The 18,599-nt window shown below is 45.7% G+C and overlaps 1 protein-coding gene across 7 annotated transcripts in view; it reads left to right on the top strand.

Annotated features, from left to right (window-relative positions):
- The window catches only part of CADPS (calcium dependent secretion activator), a 1,556,059-nt gene that overhangs the window by 1,217,903 nt on the left and 319,557 nt on the right, over positions 1 to 18,599 (top strand). The gene's annotated exons all lie outside the window — the stretch shown is intronic.

The following is an 18,599-nucleotide window of genomic DNA, read 5'->3' as shown; positions in this document are numbered from 1 at the left end:
AGAAGCCGGTATAAGGTGTGTGATTCCACCCGGTAGATATGCTGGTTATTTTAGAGATGCAGCTCAGCGGGAAAAGTGCTGTGATAGTTATGTAGTGCAGTGCTATTCATAGTATGCGTCACTAGTGTGGAATTGGTTGTTCTCGGTTAGGAGTGAAATTGATCGAAATCGGTATCGAAGATCAAATGCCCACATATTAGTTAGTAGATGCTAGTGAAGAAATGGCTTAATCGGTATTAAAGATCAATATCTTACATACTAGGTAATTGCTGCTCGTGAGGAGGGATACCGAGTGAGGCCGTTATCGGGAGCACACTTCCGGTTATTGGTATGTTGGCCTGTGAATGGGACTGAAGGTTTGTGTTAGTCGCAAGCAGGAGGGCTCGATGGGGGATGGTGGGTGTGGAGCGCATGAGTTGGCGTCTGAGGGCTCCGCTTACCCCGTAACTGGTTGTTGATGGATTGGTATAAGTAATCCTCTGTTCGTAAAGGTGAGAGTGTATGGAAGTTCAACTAACATGTGCAATCTGAAATGTACTAAACATAAACATGGTTACTCTTGAATATAACCCTAGCATAGGGTAATACTGCATAGTAAAATATCTGCTCCCAGTGGAGGGGAGGGGGTATTCTGGGGCAGGGAAAGCCTGTAAGGTTTGTGCACTCAGTTTGTGGGTAATCCTAACCTTTTTTCTCGCCTATTTCCACTGTGGAATCATTTGGAGATTCCCTAGAATGAAGGACTGAACTAAATACATCAATATGGCAGGAATTAGAAGGGAACACCCCCATCATTCACTGTAGGAGAAGGAATTTCTTTGTGAGGAGAAATATTTTCAGCAGAACAAAAGAAGGAAAAGGTTGCAACGTTGTGTTGCCCTTATATATTTTATGTACAATTATGCATGCAAAAAAGCCTTCCCTTGAGCCTCTGTGGTGAATTCTCAAACTTTCCTAGGAGTAAGCACGGAAAACGTTGACTCTCGAAACTTCTTATGAGTCCTCCATACAATCTATGAGAATGTTCTTATATGTACACCTAATGTAGTTGTAAACCCATGAGTGTAGATTTTCGCAGCTCTTTGTGAGCTGGGCACTTTCTGTCCAGACTAAAAGTTGAGTGTGCTGTGGTCTTGCCTTCCTAAATGTAAAGATTGCTTTCTAGAGGGATTCCAAGAGGCAGATGCGATACTTTTCTCAGACAGTGAATATGCTGAAGAGTAGAATGTGCCTCCTTAAATTTAAATGTGTTGAGCAAATATAGAATGTGCCTATATGAAATTATTTTCCCAAGGTTTGATGAAATGGAACTTTTATAGCAGAACAGGACACCTGCCATGTGTTGATAATTTCATATAACTATAAAAGTGTTTTAAACTACAGGTCAGTATGTAGAATCAGTTTTTTTTAAATGACAAAGTAGAACAAGAAATCAGACACTTCAGCTTTTGGAGCCACATTACGAGTTTTTTGGTATTTTTAGTTCAGTATGACTGATAAATCGATAGCAACATATTGGGGGGGGGGGTGCTAGAGTGGGAGTACAAACCGTCCCATATTGGTCCTTTATGACATGGGGAAAAACACAAAGAAACCTATTACTTCACCAGTTTCCTTGTGATATTCCTAGGGTTCAACTGGTGAAATTGTCCTTTTTGTCACCCACAAGCGGTAACAATCCATACAGAATTACGGCATTCTTCGACAAACCAATTGGAGGGAAACATCCCAATTTGTACTTAAAGGAAATTGATGAAAGAGACTGAGTTACAAAAAAAAGACACTGGTCCATATACGTATTGAATGCTTTCGAAGCATCACAGGAATGTGCAGCTAGACGGATAGGAAACTGAAATGGCTAAAGTAGGTACTGTAAATCTCTCATGCCCTGGAAACGCACACATGGCTTTTTTTCCTCTGATGATTAATTCAATATATTATCTAAAAAAAAAGACATGGTTCTGAAATGTGAGATCAAATCATGAAGGAGAGCTCCAAAGGTTACTCGATCTAAACAAAAATTAATTTATTTTTTGCTCCTTGTACTTCTTGAAGACGCAGCCTGAGTAGAAGAAGATAAGGATTAAAAGAGACGTGCTTAGCGGAGGTTCATCTGCTTAAATCTAGCAGCCCCTGAGATCAGTGATTAAAAAGCCATCTCCAACTTTGATGAAATCGCCTGCACTGATAATGCTGTGTGTTTGATAGCTTGCTTGCTGGGCCCTTGGCAGCATGAACAGTGCATAGCAAACATTCGACTGGAGATGATACTTGGATTATATGGGTCAATTATATACTTAATCCGCCTCCTGGGGATTAAATGTTCATAGATTGACTCTGTGGGTTTGGCTTGTCCTTGGCAGTTATCAGATCAGGAAGGTTGCCCTTACTGAAAAGTCTGGTAAGAACTTAATCATGCAGTGATAGGGGCCTGGAGAGGATAAAGTCATGACCGCTGTCGCTGATCTATTAGTTTTCGAGGGAAAAGAACACAGCTTTTTAACTAGGGCACCAAATGGAAGCTGCAGCAGTCCTGGGTCACGTGACCGAGGCCAGCTTGGTAACAACGCTGAACGTGCCTGGCTCCTGGGCTCAACATGGTTTGTGAATAAAAGCTAGGCCTTTTGTTTCTGTAAAAGAATCGCTAGCGCTGAGGCTGCGACTGGAGTGACAACAGCAAGCCTCGCCACTTAGTCTGTCGCCGCGCCCCGCCCCCTTGCTAGACTGCAGATTTGTAATTGTATTTCTGCAACTTGAACACCTCCCATTCGGGAAGTGTGCTGGAAAAAAAACACACAGCAATATAATGGAGGCAAACAAAGGGCTGAGTCTTAATTTTAATAAGTTGCTGCCAGTCTGGCCCGGATTCAAGCCCGTGACCTTGAGGTGAAATCCTTCCTAGTCCTTGAAAAACCAGCCAATCTACTCTTTACAATGGAAGGAATAAAGCTAAGCTGGTTGCTTGCAGTCAAGAGTAAACTTGCTTGTTACAGCATAAAGATTGAAAAACATTTTTTGAGGGTTAGTTTATGATAGTAGTAATCCTTATGAATTGCTGCTGATTGTATATTTTCCTCGCCCCTTCTCGTGCGCCCACTAAGCAGTCAGCAATGTGAAAAAGTCAAAAACAGTCTGTGCTCAAAGCTAACACTTTACATGATGGGCTACAGTTTTCAAGTGCGGCATGGTTTGATTACTTTATAGTGGCACAACATGGGATCACAGTTTAGCAATAGGCACTTGCAAGTTGCAGATATGTCCTTTGACGCACTGATCAGCAGGGCCAGCTTTAGCGGTGATGGTGCCCGGTGCGACAACCACATTTGGCGCCGCCACGTCCCATGACCGCCTCCTCGGATTCTCTCCCTATCACCTGCAAAAGTGCCCCTCATCTCTCCTGTCATAAGATATTGCTAAGCACTGCACCCACCTGAGGTCACAGCGCCCCTCAACAGGTTAGCGCCCAGTATGGCCGCACCAGTCGCACTGCCTTAAAGCCGACCCTGCCGATCAGCAGCATATAGCGTAGAGGGATGATGTAACTGTTATAACGCATGGCACATATTTCCACATCCAACATAAACAGCTGTATCTGAGTCTTGTGAAGGTGTTCGAATCACTTCAATTAAACTGAAGTATTGAATGAATAATTAATCAAAAGGGTTTCTGTAGCTAGACTTAAAAGTGAATGACCTCATGGCACTTTCTTTCTTGAAGGTTTGCATGCACATATAATTAATAAAAGTGACCCCAGATTTACTAAGCTTTTGCGTTGTCTTTGCATCAGACAAGGTGACGCAAGGCAACACAAGGCAATGCACAGGCTTAAGATTTAATCAATCAATCAATCAATCAAAGCATTTATAAAGCGCACTACTCACCCGGAGGGTCTCAAGGCGCTAGGCGAGGGGGGACCGCTACTGTTCGAACAGCCAGGTCTTGAGCTGCTTCCTGAAGGCGAGGTGGTCCTGGGTCAGGCGGAGGTGGGTCGGGAGGGAGTTCCAAGTCTTGGCGGCGAGGTAGGAGAAGGACCTTCCCCCTGTGGTGGCTCTTCAGATGCGGGGGACGGCGGCGAGGGCATGGCCGATCGATCGAAGCTGGCGTTTGGGAGCGTAGAAGTTGAGGCGGCTGTTGAGGTATCCTGGGCCTTGGTTGTGTAGGGCTTTGTGTGCATGGGTGAGGAGACGGAAGGTGATTCTCTTGTTGACCGGGAGCCAGTGCAGGTCTCTCAGGTGTCCGGAGATGTGGTTGCGACGGGGGATGTCCAGGATGAGTCGTGCTGAGGCGTTCTGGATCCGCTGGAGCCTCTTCTGGAGTTTGGCGGTGGTTCCGGCGTAGAGGGAGTTGCCGTAGTCCAGGCGGCTGGTGACGAGGGCCTGGGTGACCGTCTTCCTGGTCTCGGTGGGGATCCACCGGAAGATCTTTCGTAGCATGCGCAGGATGTTGAAGCACGTCGAGGAGACGGCGTTGACTTGTCTGGTCATGGAGAGGGAGTAGTCCAGGATGACGCCCAGGTTACGTGCGTGGTCCGTCGGTTTGGGTGCGCTGCCTAGGGCGGGGGGTCACCAGGAGTCGTCCCAGGCGGAGGGTGAAGATCCCAGAATGAGGACTTCCGTCTTGTCCAAGTTCAGTTTCATTAAATCAATGGGGTATTACCCATCAAATCAAAGGACCTGGGTATAAATTGGTTTGCGAAACAGTGGTCCTTGACTATTGATCATAGAACAAGCTTTACATGAAAAAAAAATTTGAATTTTGAAAATGCGAATTAAATCAGCATACTTAGACTCAAGCTAGATGAGGGAGATCTACATCTTATCCGAATTAGCTCTACATTAAATGAAAGAGAGCGAACATCCTGGCATATTAGCAATTACAATAACTTGTTACCACACTCTGAGAATGTACTTCTGAAGAATTTACATATTTATTTACAATTTATTATAAAACAATAGTAATCAAGAAACGGCGCAAGGACTATTAAGTATAGTCAGTGAAAGAGTAAAGGGTGCTCAAGTGTTTAGAGAAGGAACAGAGGAAATTGAGTGCACAGTTTTGATATTTACAGTAGAACAAAAGCGGGCAACCTTCTGTATTGGGTACAGGCACAGTGGTTATTGTATAACCACTGTGCCTGTACCCAATACGTCCCCAACCTCCCCCAAACCCCCCCCCCCAACCGAGTGTGTGGACAGGCACACATCAATAGCGGAAGGTTGCCCGCTTTTGTTCTACTGTAAATATCAAAACTGTGCACTCAATTTCCTCTGTTCCTTCTCTAAACACTTGAGCACCCTTTACTCTTTCACTGACTATACTTAATAGTCCTTGCGCCGTTTCTTGATTACTATTGTTTTATAATAAATTGTAAATAAATATGTAAATTCTTCAGAAGTACATTCTCAGAGTGTGGTAACAAGTTATTGTAATTGCTAATATGCCAGGATGTTCGCTCTCTTTCATTTAATGTAGAGCTAATTCGGATAAGATGTAGATCTCCCTCATCTAGCTTGAGTCTAAGTATGCTGATTTAATTCGCATTTTCAAAATTCAATTTTTTTTTTTCATGTAAAGCTTGTTCTATGATCAATAGTCAAGGACCACTGTTTCGCAAACCAAGTTCAGTTTCAGGCGGCTGTTCTTCATCCATTCGGCTACCTCTTTCATCCCTTCGTGTAGGTTGGCTCTGGCGGAGACGGGGTCGTTGGTGAGGGAGAGGATCAGCTGGGTGTCGTCGGCGTCGGAGATGATGTTGAGGTTGTGCTGGCGTGCGGTGCAAGGGACGATTTGTGCAGGAGCGGCCCATGCAGGTAAAAGCGGTCGGGCGGGGTGGGGGAGTCAGCAGACAATGATGAGGAAAAGTTAAATAAAATAATAAGTAAACCGCTTACCTTGCGCTCTCTGCATCGCTGACTTGGCAATGCGGTGAGCGCAAGGTAAGTGGTTTTCTCTTTTTTTTATTTAACTTTACCCCATCGTCGTCTGTCGACTCTGCAACCCCCCTGCCTCATCGCAAAGGCCGTGCCTGGATTAGTGCCATCTTGTGTGACTTTGTAAGGGAATGTAACACAACTCAGCGGCTTGCGCTGTGCTGTGTTACAATTCATAGTGGTAGCCATTCCATGGTAGGAGCACGGGCGTCCCCTTGCATCCACCATTGAATTTGGCACAGTCCAAGATTAACTGAAAGCTGTAAACCAGGGATTGTGCCAGAATAAAACGCCATTCCCACAATAGCATAACAAGCAGAAATATGTTTATTAGCCTCGTTACTTTCTCTTTCTATGCCTGATGCATTTTGCATCGCACATTGATTGAGGAAATTACTTCTTAGTATTGTTGTTGTGTAGGAAGCTATCCCTTCTTGCACAAAAATAATGCTGCCTGTAACGCAAGCACCCTTGCACCATGCTGTAAGGGTGACTGAATTGGTGCTAGGTAGCCTCAAGTGCACAAGCGGAGGTAGAGAGCTGAAAAGTGTCATGACACTGTTCAGCTCTTTAAGCTCTTTCCCCTTCATGCAACACAGCAACTTTGCTTGCTACCATGCGTAGTGTGAACTTTTAATAACAAGCATTTGCAATGCAATAGGTCTCGCAATAGAAAAGTTTGAGCTTTTGGTGTGTAAAATGTAATTTTTTTAAATTTTTGTTTGTTTTTCAAAATATAAAAGTATTAATTTTGTTATTAGAAATGCCAATAGTTATAAAGTTAGCAAATGTTACATCTATAGCATTAGTAAAGGTACATGTTTAGTTTTCCGCTGTCTTACATGTATTGATCTGACAAATCACAATGTTTTAACAAGAACAGAAGTGAAAACATTTAACATCTTTTTATGACATTTGTAATAAAGCTTGAAACATTGACAGAAAATATTTAAACCAGTTGTTGTTGAATGGTTGCACAGATTGATGCTCTGGTGGCGCTGAGTGAGGTTGTTTTGGGGACAAGTGATGCTGTGGCGTTCAGTGATGCTGTTGTAGCCCATAGTGATGTTTTGGTGCCCCTGAGTGATGCTGTAGTGGTGCTGAGTGGTGCTGTGGTGGTGCTGAGTGGTGCTGTGGTGGAAGTGTGCACTGCCGGCTAGTGGTGTGTGTGCCTAGTGGAAGCGTGCACTGACGGCTGGTGGTGTGTGTGCCTGGTGAAAGCGTGCACTGACGCTGGTGGTGTTTGCCTGGTGAAAGCATGCACCGACGGCTGGTGGTGTGTGTGTGACTGGTGAAAGCGTGCACTGATGGCTGGTGGTGTGTGTGTGCCTGGTGAAAGCGTGCACTGACGTCTGGTGGTGTGTGCCTCGTGGAAGTGTGCACTGACAGCTGGTAGTGTTTGTGCCCAGCAAAAGCGTGCACTGGTGGCTGGTGGTGTGTGTGTGTGGCTGGTGAAAGCGGGCACTGATGGCTGGTGGTGTGTGTGTGTGGCTGGTGAAAGCATGCACTGATGGCTGGTGGTGGTGTGTGTGCCTTGTGAAAACGTGCACTGACGGCTGGTGGTGTGTGCCTGTTGGAAGCGTGAACTGACAGCTGGTGTTGTTTGTGCCCAGTGAAAGTGTGCACCGACAGCTGGCGGTGTTTGTGCCCGGTGAAAGCATGCACTGACGACTGATGGAGTCTGTGCCTGGTGAAACTGTGCACTGACGGTGTGGTTGTGTGTGTGGTTGTATGTGTAGTTGTGCTTGTGTGTGTGGTTGTGTGTATGGTTGTGTGTGTGGTTGGGAGTGTGGTTGTGTGTGTGGTTGTAGTTGTGCGTGTGGTTGTGCATGTGGTTGTGTGTGTGGTTGGGTGTTTGTATGGTTGTGTGTGGTTGTGGTTGTGTGTGTTGTGCTTGTGGTTGTGTGTGTGGTTGTGTGTGTGTGGTTGTGTGTGTGTGCTTGTGTGTGTGTGGTTGGGTGTGTGTGGTTGTGTGTGTTTGTGTGTGTTTGTGTGAGTGTGTGGTTGTGTATGTGGTTGTGTGTGTGTGAGTGTGTTTATAAAGACGTTTTAGCTTTTCAGAAGTAAGAAGCTCCAAAGCAGAACGCCTTTCTGTATAGCAACTGTATCACATGTCGGCTATTGAACAACGCAGGGTATCACATATCTAATATCAACAAGCATGCCTTTGATCGCATTAATTAATGTATTGAATACAAGGCACAGGCAGTCACAGAGCTCTATATTAACGTCAACACAACACGGCTGTCCGATAGCAAGGTCCGAGGAAATGTGTTCAAACTAGTGGATGTGGAGACAAACAGGGAATGATGCGTGTTATCACCTATTTAAATGGCACTCACCTGTAGAAGGCACCTCGAGTATGGTGTAATCACTGTGAGTGCTGTGGGTCTTGCGTATCAAAGTGTCAAGATATCTATCTAAGTCTTCAGCTACAAAAGCAAACTAGAATAGGAAACCCGTAATAAATGGTAAATTGCTGTCCCATTAGCTAGCATTCTTTTGTTTTCTGTAATGAGGAATAACGAGAGCACAAGATGACTATATATACAAGCTACTTTCACCCGATGTTAAAGATCAGGGCCTTTGAGAGTCAGCATTTTTAATGATCGGTATGCTATAACAGTGGCAGGCAGTGGTAGGATGCAACAAAATCGATTCGCCAACGCCACAATTGTAAGGTAATTTAAAAATCCAAAAAGACAGTAAAGCTATTATACAATTATGCTTACATTTACCAGTGTTTTTTTCATTTCTTGACATCAATGCATGTGTTGCGGTGTGCAGCAGCGGTCCTGCAGAATGTTTGCATGTATTTGCAGTTGGCCATATTAAGTGTGTCGTAAGTCACTCGGATGCCTTTGTGTTACCAGAAGCCATTACGATCTACGCACTACGATCGCTGGGTGTGGTGGGCACTGGCAATTTCCTCGGCTCACCTTTGGGTCGTATTACCACCCATCGCTGATGCTCAGTGGCGTGAGTAGGTGTGTGCGCTGGGAAGACGAGGCAGGGACGCGCTTCTGGCACATTGCTGCACAAGAGAAACTAGGGTTTGCACAATTGAAGCGCTGTGAATATATACCCCCGAAGTCCACTCCCGCCCCGACATTAGGACTCTGGCTGAGTGGGCGGCTGTCAAAACGGTAACGTAGAGAACACTGTCTGTGCAGCAGGGGGTGGTGCCCCAGCGGAATGCGTGGGATGTTTACATCGATAAACTGCAGGCTAAAGCACATGAGAGACTCCCTGAGAGCTAGCTTGGTGACAGTACGGAGTGCTAGCAGAAGAGAACAGCACAAGCATTATGGCCGCATACAATGCAGCGATCGTAGTGCGTAACGTATGCCACTCTTGTGTACATGCCGGAGTAACAGGTCAGCAGTTTCAGTGGGTGATGGGTAAAGCACTCACTTGGATATAGCCTTTCTCTTTACGTAATGTGACTTCGTGCGAGTTAAACTAACAGCACTTAGCAGCAGAATAAGGGTGGCAGAATAAGCCTGTTTAGAAAGTCTTAAGGGCATTCTTGTTTAAAGCAAGGTCATTGAGTAACATTTCGTCAAACAAGACATGCATGGGAAGTGGGGGGTGGCCGGGAAAATGAAAGTACGGCCGGCCGGCCGGCCGGTCTTGATTAATTTTGGGAGGAGAAGCCGCAGAGCACGGCCAGCCGGCTGGCCATGAATAGTTAGGGGAGGAGTAGCCGCAGAGCGCACACTGGGAGAAGCCCTTTGATGTGGTGTCACGGCCTGGCGGCCTTAAACAAATGCAAGAATAGAGAGCAAATGGGAGGGGTGGGGGGGAGTGCATGCGCATTGTGAGAGGGGGAGCAGGAGGTGAGCCTGAGAGTGGCTGAAGCAACATTGGAGGGCAGAAGTAAATGGGTACCAGAAGCTAGAGAACAATATAGATGGTGCAGGGAAAGAAAACATGCAATAGCAAGGTGGAGCTTGAGAAGGACGCAGACATGAAAGCAGCGTGGGTTGGGGGAGCACACTAGGGAGAGCGCATAATGGAAGGGCGCAGGGGAGAGCCACACGGGCGAGACAAGGCAGGGAGGAAGAGAAGCATTACTAGGTAGGCAGATGAAGAAAACGTGCGCTTTGGCGAGCTAAAACAAACAGAAACATGCACTGGAATATTGTGCAAAGCTTTGCACAGTGTCAAAAAATAACCACGGTGCACATTATGTGGTGGGGCAAGCTCGTATGTGGTGTGCGAGGCGGGCAGAAAGGACGGCCGTGGGAGGTGGGAGGGGGAGAGATGCTGATGTCAGATTAGCTGCAGAGCTGATTTCTAGCTAAAACAAACAGATACATGCACTGGAATATTGTGCAAAGCATCGCACACTGTCAAAAAATAACCACGGTGCACATTATGTGTTGGGGCAAGCTCGTATGTGGTGTGCGAGGCGGGCAGAAAGGACGGCCGTGTGAGGTGGGAGGGGGAGAAATGCTGATGTCAGATTAGCTGCGGAGCGGATCTCTTTCAAGTAGCTCACGGCCTCGAGGCCGTGAAAGTTAAAGCAATTAGGGGGGAGGTGGGAGGGAGGCTGATAGGCAGAAGGCTCGGGCAAGCTCGTGCACGAGGGTGTGCACTTCTCAAAATCCGCTTTTTGTGAGCCTTTTGAGAGCCTTGGGTTTAAGTAGTGGTTTAGCTGCATTAGACTCGCATACTCATTCCTGCAGAATGGAGTAAAAAACGCCCTTTAAGCATGCGCGCTAGCGGTTTTCCCGCTGCGCTCTGAAAATTCAAAAAACCTGCGTTACGTGACAAAGCCAGCTCGTCATGCGCGTAGCGCACGTAACGCCCATGATGAGCTGGCTTTGTCATCAGCATCGAAGGGGTTAAAATATTTAGGTCTTTTAAGCATGGTTTTTGTATTGTAACAGGGTTATTGTATTCTACTGAGTTGCATAAATCACTTCGCAAGAATTCCTTTCTATGTTTTTCAGAGTGCTATTTGTATTGTATCAGAGTTGTTTTATTGTATTGTAGTGCATTGTATTTTATTGTACCAATCACTTCACAAGGATTGCTTTTTATACCCGACCACAAAGTTTGTAACTTATGTTAGCTAGGAGTTAGGGTGATTGAAGAATGCTGTCTGTTTAAATATTTGTGCATGGAACACACTGTTTGTCTCATCAGTTCTATGGCATCATTTTTTTCGTTTGTCAAGAATCAAACATATGCAAGTCAGCCTTGGTCCTGCTCCAGTAGGAACAGTTGAGCCCAAACTGCAGGACCAGGTCCTTTTTGAAAAGAAACACTAGCAGGTTTAAGTCTATCTGGGCCTCGTCCACAGGGTTCAACCTGAGATCTATGGCGCGGTGAGCCATAGGTCTCAAGACTAACATCTGGGTGTACCTCATCTCACATTGGAGATTCCACTGAGGAACACAAAAAAATGATGTGAGATTGCTTGAAATGGTCTCAGTCACTCTTAGTTACTTGGGCCACATTCCACTCAATCGTTTTTTCCCCCACTATGACAGGAACCAGGCATTTGCAAATCAGACCATTTTTCTATGCTGGTATGTAAATAGCACTTTAAATTTCATATGGTACATTACAATCAATGCAGGAAAGTGGAAAAAATAAAATAATAATATTTTTTGCATTACCGTTGGTACCAGGTTAGGGCAGGTTGGTTTTGGGCATCTTGACCCAGAGGCAGGAGGATTAGCTATTACTGCACCTAAAGTGCACATGAATGTTTGGCCGGACGTCTCCGGTTGGTCAAACAGTCATAGGCAATTTGTATGTGCTCCACCTAGGCTGCACTACAGCCTTGGTGGAGAACATTGCCCAGGCCCCTGTCTGAATGACAAACCACGGCGCTCAGATCAATCACGACGCTGCTATCAGCAGCGTTGTGATTGGGGGCGTCTGGAAGCCTTGGTACTTCCTGTTCCTGGTTCCTGAAAGGCACCAGCTGGCGACCGCAAGAAACAGGAAATTCTTTTTTAAAAATGTTTTTATTCCTGACCCCCACCCCGCCGCTGTCCCCTACCAGCCGCTACTGCCACCACATGCTAGATGCCACACAAATTAAATTAAATAAACTTATTCTCAATCCCTGAGAGACTGACACAAAGCTTTCAGGCTTAAATCAAAGGAAATGTGTCAGGTATTTCTACAGTATGTACAATATTAATACAGTACATTAGAAGAAGTCACACGAAACACAATAAAACTCCACAACACATTTTAAAATAAAATAAAAACTAAAAATAACCCCAAAACGACAAAAAACAATTAAGGGCACTGGATATATGTATTTGAAAAGATTTACACGAGAATAGTGCCAAATTGTGCCAAATGATAGTCAGAAGGTTTAGACCAGGACCTATGAGTGACTTGAGGCTGACCGGAATGGAGACCCTGACATATACAAGTGGATTTGGCCTAGTGAAAGCCTAGAAGTCAAAAGGTTTAAAACGCATTCTAAGTACACTTCAGACATTGACTTTGTCACTTTTTTGAAGAAAAACATTACAATGTTCCAATGCACTAAGGAGTTTTGCTACTTCTTGCGAAGTAAAATTCTCCCTGAGTGAGCTGCCGCTGACATTGCAGCGACCACCATAGAACCCGAAGGTCGGATACTAGAAGCAGATTGGTCCTGTTGGAGCTTTGGAGATTTCTTGCTGGAACTTTTCCAAGATTCAACCAGAATGAGACTTCGTCATTTTTTAGGGGGGCTGGAAGCCTTTAGAAGGACAAAACTGATATTCAATTCAGTGCTGTAGGACTGCTGATCATTTTTCCTGCAGATCCTTCTGCAACTCTGTAGCTTTGGAGGGAAAGTTTTCAAAGGTTTCCAATCTTTCTTCTAGTGCCCAGACAACCACTGGAGTGCACTTCCAGGGCCCTCAGGACCTGAGGTGAGACACTCGGAGACTCTCAGGGTGGCAGGCAGAGGTCAACAGCAAAGTCCAGTCCAGTTTTAATTGCCACTGTCAGCTGGACATTTGCAGTAACTGCCCCTTGCATCCCTGTAGTCACATAGAAGGTCAGTCAACTGGAGTCTAGTCAGGACACAGAAAGCAGGTCAAGTCCTCTTCTGATCTTCCACATGTCCAGTGAGTGATCTAAGGATGGTCTCTGAGATGCCTGGCACCAGATAGTAGGTCATTCCTCGGCACTCCCTAACCAACAGGCAAAAGTTCATAGGGAAACCCTACCTACTTATTTAGCAGTTGCTATTGCAAACAATCCCACAGGTCCCGTAAATCCCAAAATCGAAGATGGGAGCAGCATTCTCACCTTATGCAAAGCTGATGTGCCCACCCAGAGGTGTGGCCAGGGTAATAAGTAGTCCCCACCTTTGTCGTCACTGAAAACTGGTTCTTGGTATAACTTTTCTCCCAATGGGTTTGGTGCAAGCCTGACTATGAGGACAAAGATTGGAACTTTCTAGGTGTTACTTATATTTGCTTGTGACAGGGCAGGCTCCTTTGAAGTTAATTACCTTTCAAAGTCCACACTAACTAGACTTCCTTCAAGGGAAAGAAAAACCCTTACCCACACCCGTACTATTTTTTCTTGTTTGGAAGGAGTTTTCACACTGATTTTACCCCTAAGAGAGTACAGCCTGGGCAGTTGTTCGAGAGCAAATGCAAATTAGCCTCTAGCAGCTTCAGGCAGGGTATAGAAAACTTTTTTTAAAGTTACATTTCCAGTATATTTAATCAATATCCAACTTCACCATTTAATTATATTTTATTAAATATAAAAATAAGTCTTTGAATGGAATCTGTAGCTGGTACAGCCCAGAAGTTAGAGATTTACTTCTATATAACAAACATACACTTTTCTAACATACCGGTTGCAGCCTGACCAATGACACTGTTGTTTTGAGCATAATTACTGGGGGAAAATGCCTTTTCTAATGTTACACATGTTCCAATTTTAAATAGTATGCACCCCCCTCGTGAACAGCAAGGTGTGCTTTGGGATGACTTATTTAATATTTAAAACAGGCCTGGGTGTAGTTCGTGGAGTTTTGCTACACGAAACTCTGCCTAGTTACAAAAAAACTCTGCGAAGGTCCATGAGTCGCAGAGTGCAGTGCGAACTGCAGTTTGTGCTGGTATTCTTGCCGCTCAGGTAGAAATTCTACCTGAGCGGCTGCTCGCGCTCAAGGACTTACTGAACAAACTCCACTGCACATCGCAAAGCGGAGTTTTTCTGCACTCTGCGAACTCTGCAGAGTGTGAAGTGTAGAAAACTCTGCAAACTCCGCGAACTGAGCGAAGTTCACCGCCCAGACCTAATTTAACCCCTTCGATGCTCATGACGAGCTCGTCATGAACAATGGGTAAACATCAAAGGTCAGCACAGGAGAAAAATATCCCTAGCAGCCAAGGTGTTAAAAGCAGGTTTTCCTACCTGTCAAAAGGATGCCTGGGCAGTAGGGCTCAAACTGCTGCTGTTAGACTACACAAAGGTGTCAGAAGTCATGTTTTCACTACCACCCCAGTGCATGGCACAGTAGGTGCTGAAGTCCACAAGTGCCTTTTAAATTTCTATGCCATGGGTAGGTTCCGCTCTATATACAATGGTCTTTTAGGAAAGTTAAATGTGCCTTTCGGTTTATAAGCCAATCTTGACATGTTTTAGGTGTCAGCGCACATACACTGAGCACTAGATAGCTATGCCTCAGTGTTAGATTTCGAGATTACCAGCAGGTGAGCCCCAGTAAAGGTGACAACTCAAAAAAGGGTAACTTTGATACACCCAATGCCAAAGGTGGGGGATAGTGTTAAGGGATTCCAATGGCATATTCTTGAGTAACCCAGTTTAATGCAGTGCCCTTGTTCCAAATAACTTATTTTGAGAGACACCTGAAATGTTGCCTCCATTCTGCATCAAGAGCTGTTCAACTGAGTTTGAAGACTACAGAGCCAACCTGATTGTCTACAGAACTAGAGTGACTCACTTTAAAGGATGTAAAGCACATAAACACCAGATCCCATAGTCTTGTATTGGTAACATTTGATATGTGCCATGCTATTCAGAAGTTTAAGTTTGTTACCAAAGGCTGCAAGCAAGGGCGTTTGAGTGCCATTAGCCATCAGTGAGGTGAAGGCTAAAGGACTGCAACACCCTATTTTATGATGGCACTCTATGCATATCTTAGAAGTCATAGACACGTCAGCATAAAAGTCAGTCAGGACTCAGCCAGGCCCACCATTTATGCTAACCTATCTTGGCCTGATATGTAATTTGCCAGCTTTGTCAATCTGCAATTGTGACTGCAGTGTGAGGAAAATCATTTAAGGTATGTTCTGGCTACATCCCTGTATCCTACATCTAAATGTAAACATCACAATATGACACTGTATGAATATGCAGTGTCCAGGTGTATTGGTAGCTTGGGTATACTGCATGAAGCCAGTTCCTACTCTGACTTTCACTGCTCAGCATTACATTGATGAACCAAATCTTCCAGGTGAACATGCTAAACTTTATCTTTTCAGGTTAAGAAATACAGTTTAAACAGATGCTTGAAGCCATTTATTTTTTCTAGAAATGTAGCTGCATTGTAGCTGAAATGTAGCTGTCAATGTCTCCAAGTCATGAAGATCACATTGGTGTTTGAATTACCAGAGTAGTGCCTGCTGGCCCATGAAGCCACGGTGGGCAGACTCACAACACTTGCTCTAGACATCAGTGTGAAAACAACAAAGTTAATGGCCTGCACCCAGGTGTTGAAATGCTGTGAAATGCTTTTTTAAAGAGGATCGAGGGCACATTGAGCTGTGTGTTATATGTGTGCTTTGTGGAGGCGTATTTGTGTTTGTGTTTCTGAGAGGATTCACATACATTTTATATGGACTTCTCTGTTCACTAGATCGGCAGAGGTGTAGTTTCAGAGGGGTGTTTGGGATGTGACTCACCCCAAATAAATACATTCTTGGCTTAATAGTTGGGTCTATGCCCCTTCAGTCAGTTCTACTTTCATTGTTTTGGTTTTACTTGTCCCGAGCCAAGAATGAAAGACAATACAGTGAACTTTGAGGTAAGGAGAGAGAGAGAAAGAGATATCTCTCTCGCCATATGGTGGCTGAATTTCAAACAAATAACCTGGAACCAATACTGACTTCCCTACTTGTCTAAACTTTGTGATCCTAGTCAAATATTTTACTACACAGAACCTCCTTTTTCTTTATTATTACATGGGTACATTTTGAAATACTTGAGTTCAGTGTGTGGTCCCCCTCCCAAGGTCAATCTTCCCACCCGGGACCGCCATCTTCCGGGGCAGGTCAATGGTAATTTAACTGAACGGGACAATGTCCCCCTTCCTTCAGCTTTTAAGAGCCTCAGGAACCACTTCCCCAGTGTTAGACCTGGCATCCTTGGCGTGATTACCCCTGACTTTTTGCCTCTGCCTCCTGTGTTTTTAATGCTATGCTGGTTTTCCCTTTTGCTGGTTTAGATGCTTTGGGCCCTTTGGTCACTACTAATCAGTGTCCAAGGGCAAGTGCTCCCTGTGTGAATTATTATACATGATTGGTCCTCCATGATTGGCATATTTGCTTTACCTGTAATGTCCCTAGTAGAGTGCACTGAGTGTGCCAGGGCTGGTAATCCAAATACTACTATTGGGCCTGCAGCACTGATTGTGCCAACCACATGAGTAGCCCTAAAAGAAGTATCAGGCCTGCCTTTGCAGTGCCTGCGCACAGTTTGTTAAACTGCCTGTTACACTGGCAAGTGCCCACATTTGCCAGGCCATACCCTTCTCTTTCTGTGCACATAGGACACCCCTATAGTAAGCCCAAGGTACCCCACTGGGCAGGGTGCAGTGTATGTGAAAGGTAGGACATGTACTGATGTGTGTAACATGTTCGAATAGTGAAATACATCCAATTTCGTTTTTTCACTATTGAAGGGCCATCTTGCCCATAGGTAGAATGTGGAAGGCTGTGTACCATGGTGCCAGCCTATCTTCCCATAGGAACAAGATGGAGACATGGAGTCTGGCACCCTTGAAATCAGAATTTAATAACGCATCTTTTAGTGAAGATGCTTTTTAAATCCTCAGTTTAGAAATAGCACTTTTAGCAAGTTGCAGTTTTTCTGTTCAAAGCTTCCTGTGTGTCTCTACCTGGTTGTGGATTGACTGACTTGCTTTGGGGAGTGACAGGGGCTGATGAGGTGTATTGGCTCCAGGAGTCTGGGGGCGTCATCCCTAGGCTGAATAGGCCCATCTGCATTTAGAGAGGTGGGTGGGGAGATCCCTGAAGCTGAGTAGGGCTGTGCCTGGCTCCACAACGGACTGGCTCAACCTCCTGCTGGGCGTCTGAAGACCCTGCCCCCCTTTATCAAAGGAAGAAGCTGGGCACTGGCAGAGTGCCCCGAAGACTGGTTTGAACTGGGTCCTGAACCCCCAGCACATGAAGAACAAAGACATTTGGGGTATAAAAGTAGGACTGAGACCCCTTGAAAATTAGACTTCTACAATAAAGAGGAACCTCTGCCGGAAGAAGAACAGCTGATTAAACGAAGAAGGAAGACTACCCTTGCTGTGTGCTCTGGGGCTGTCCTGCAGTTTTGCTTATTCAACTGAAGGAGAGACATAGGGGACTTTTCTGTGTGCTGTGTTTCCTCCACCTGCTTGAAAACAAGACTTTGCTGTGTGCTGTGTCTAACTAGAGTCTCCAAGGGCCTGAGAAGAGCTGGCCTCCTGTTGTGAACACAGGGATATCAAGATTTCCAGATATGACCTTTATGTGCCAGCTGAGTGCGTGTTGCGGTGCACAGTCGGTGCCTGTGGGTGGTCTGTTCTTCGGTGTGCAGTCAGCACACAAGGAAAGCACCTGTGACGAGTAGTACGCACTCAGGGCCGGTATCTCTTCACCACCGGCCCCCGCTTTCCAAATGTGTTGTGCAACCTCCCTTTTTCTTCACCGCCGCATCTCGAGCCTATAGCCCGAGGCCTGGTTCGCAGTGGAGAGAGGAGCCGCAGTAACGCTTCAATGCAGCTGGCCCAAGGTCTGTGGACTTCATCGCTGTGCCGCACTGGGATTGGCCCCAGCCTCCAGGGATTTCCTCATCGTCATCGTAGGGCCATGCGGGGATAAGTTCCAGCTGCCCGGGAGTTCCGCAGCGTCATCAGCATGCCGTGCTCCCATTGGTCCCGCTGCTCAAGATTCCCGCAGCGTTATCATTGTGCCTCCCTGCCGTTGGTCCTGCCTCGAGGGCTTCCCCACGCTTCTGCCAGAGAGCGGAGAGCTGCGCCAGAGGCCAGGGAGCATAAAAAAGAAGAAGGCTGCCTCACTGGGAAGCCTTGTGGAACCTCCCGGATTGCCCAGCGCTCGCTTATCAGGTAACTGGCTCCGGTCCCTTGCGGGAGTTAGTGCCTACCGCAGTGCTCACTGAGTGTACTGCCGGTGGGCTGTGTGGGGCGCTGGTTGTCTGGCTGAGATTGGCCGCAATAGCAGATAATTTGGAGCGCAAGGGGGCAGCAGGGGCTTAAGTAAAGGTCTGAGTCCCGTTCTTAGCACAAGCAGCACTTTCAGATACTCGCTGCAGTACCGGGACACCCAGATTGCCTGAACTATTGTAATTGAGTCCCGTTTGTTGGGACTGCGCTTTTCCCAACAATCCTGGATGAAAACTGAACTATAAACCAAGAGAACACTACAAGAA

This window comes from Lissotriton vulgaris, chromosome 9 (genome assembly GCF_964263255.1).
Source record: "Lissotriton vulgaris chromosome 9, aLisVul1.2, whole genome shotgun sequence".
Taxonomy (NCBI): domain Eukaryota; kingdom Metazoa; phylum Chordata; class Amphibia; order Caudata; family Salamandridae; genus Lissotriton; species Lissotriton vulgaris.
The sequence above is the reverse complement of the archived record's forward strand: the minus strand, read 5'-3'. Positions and strand labels throughout refer to the sequence as shown.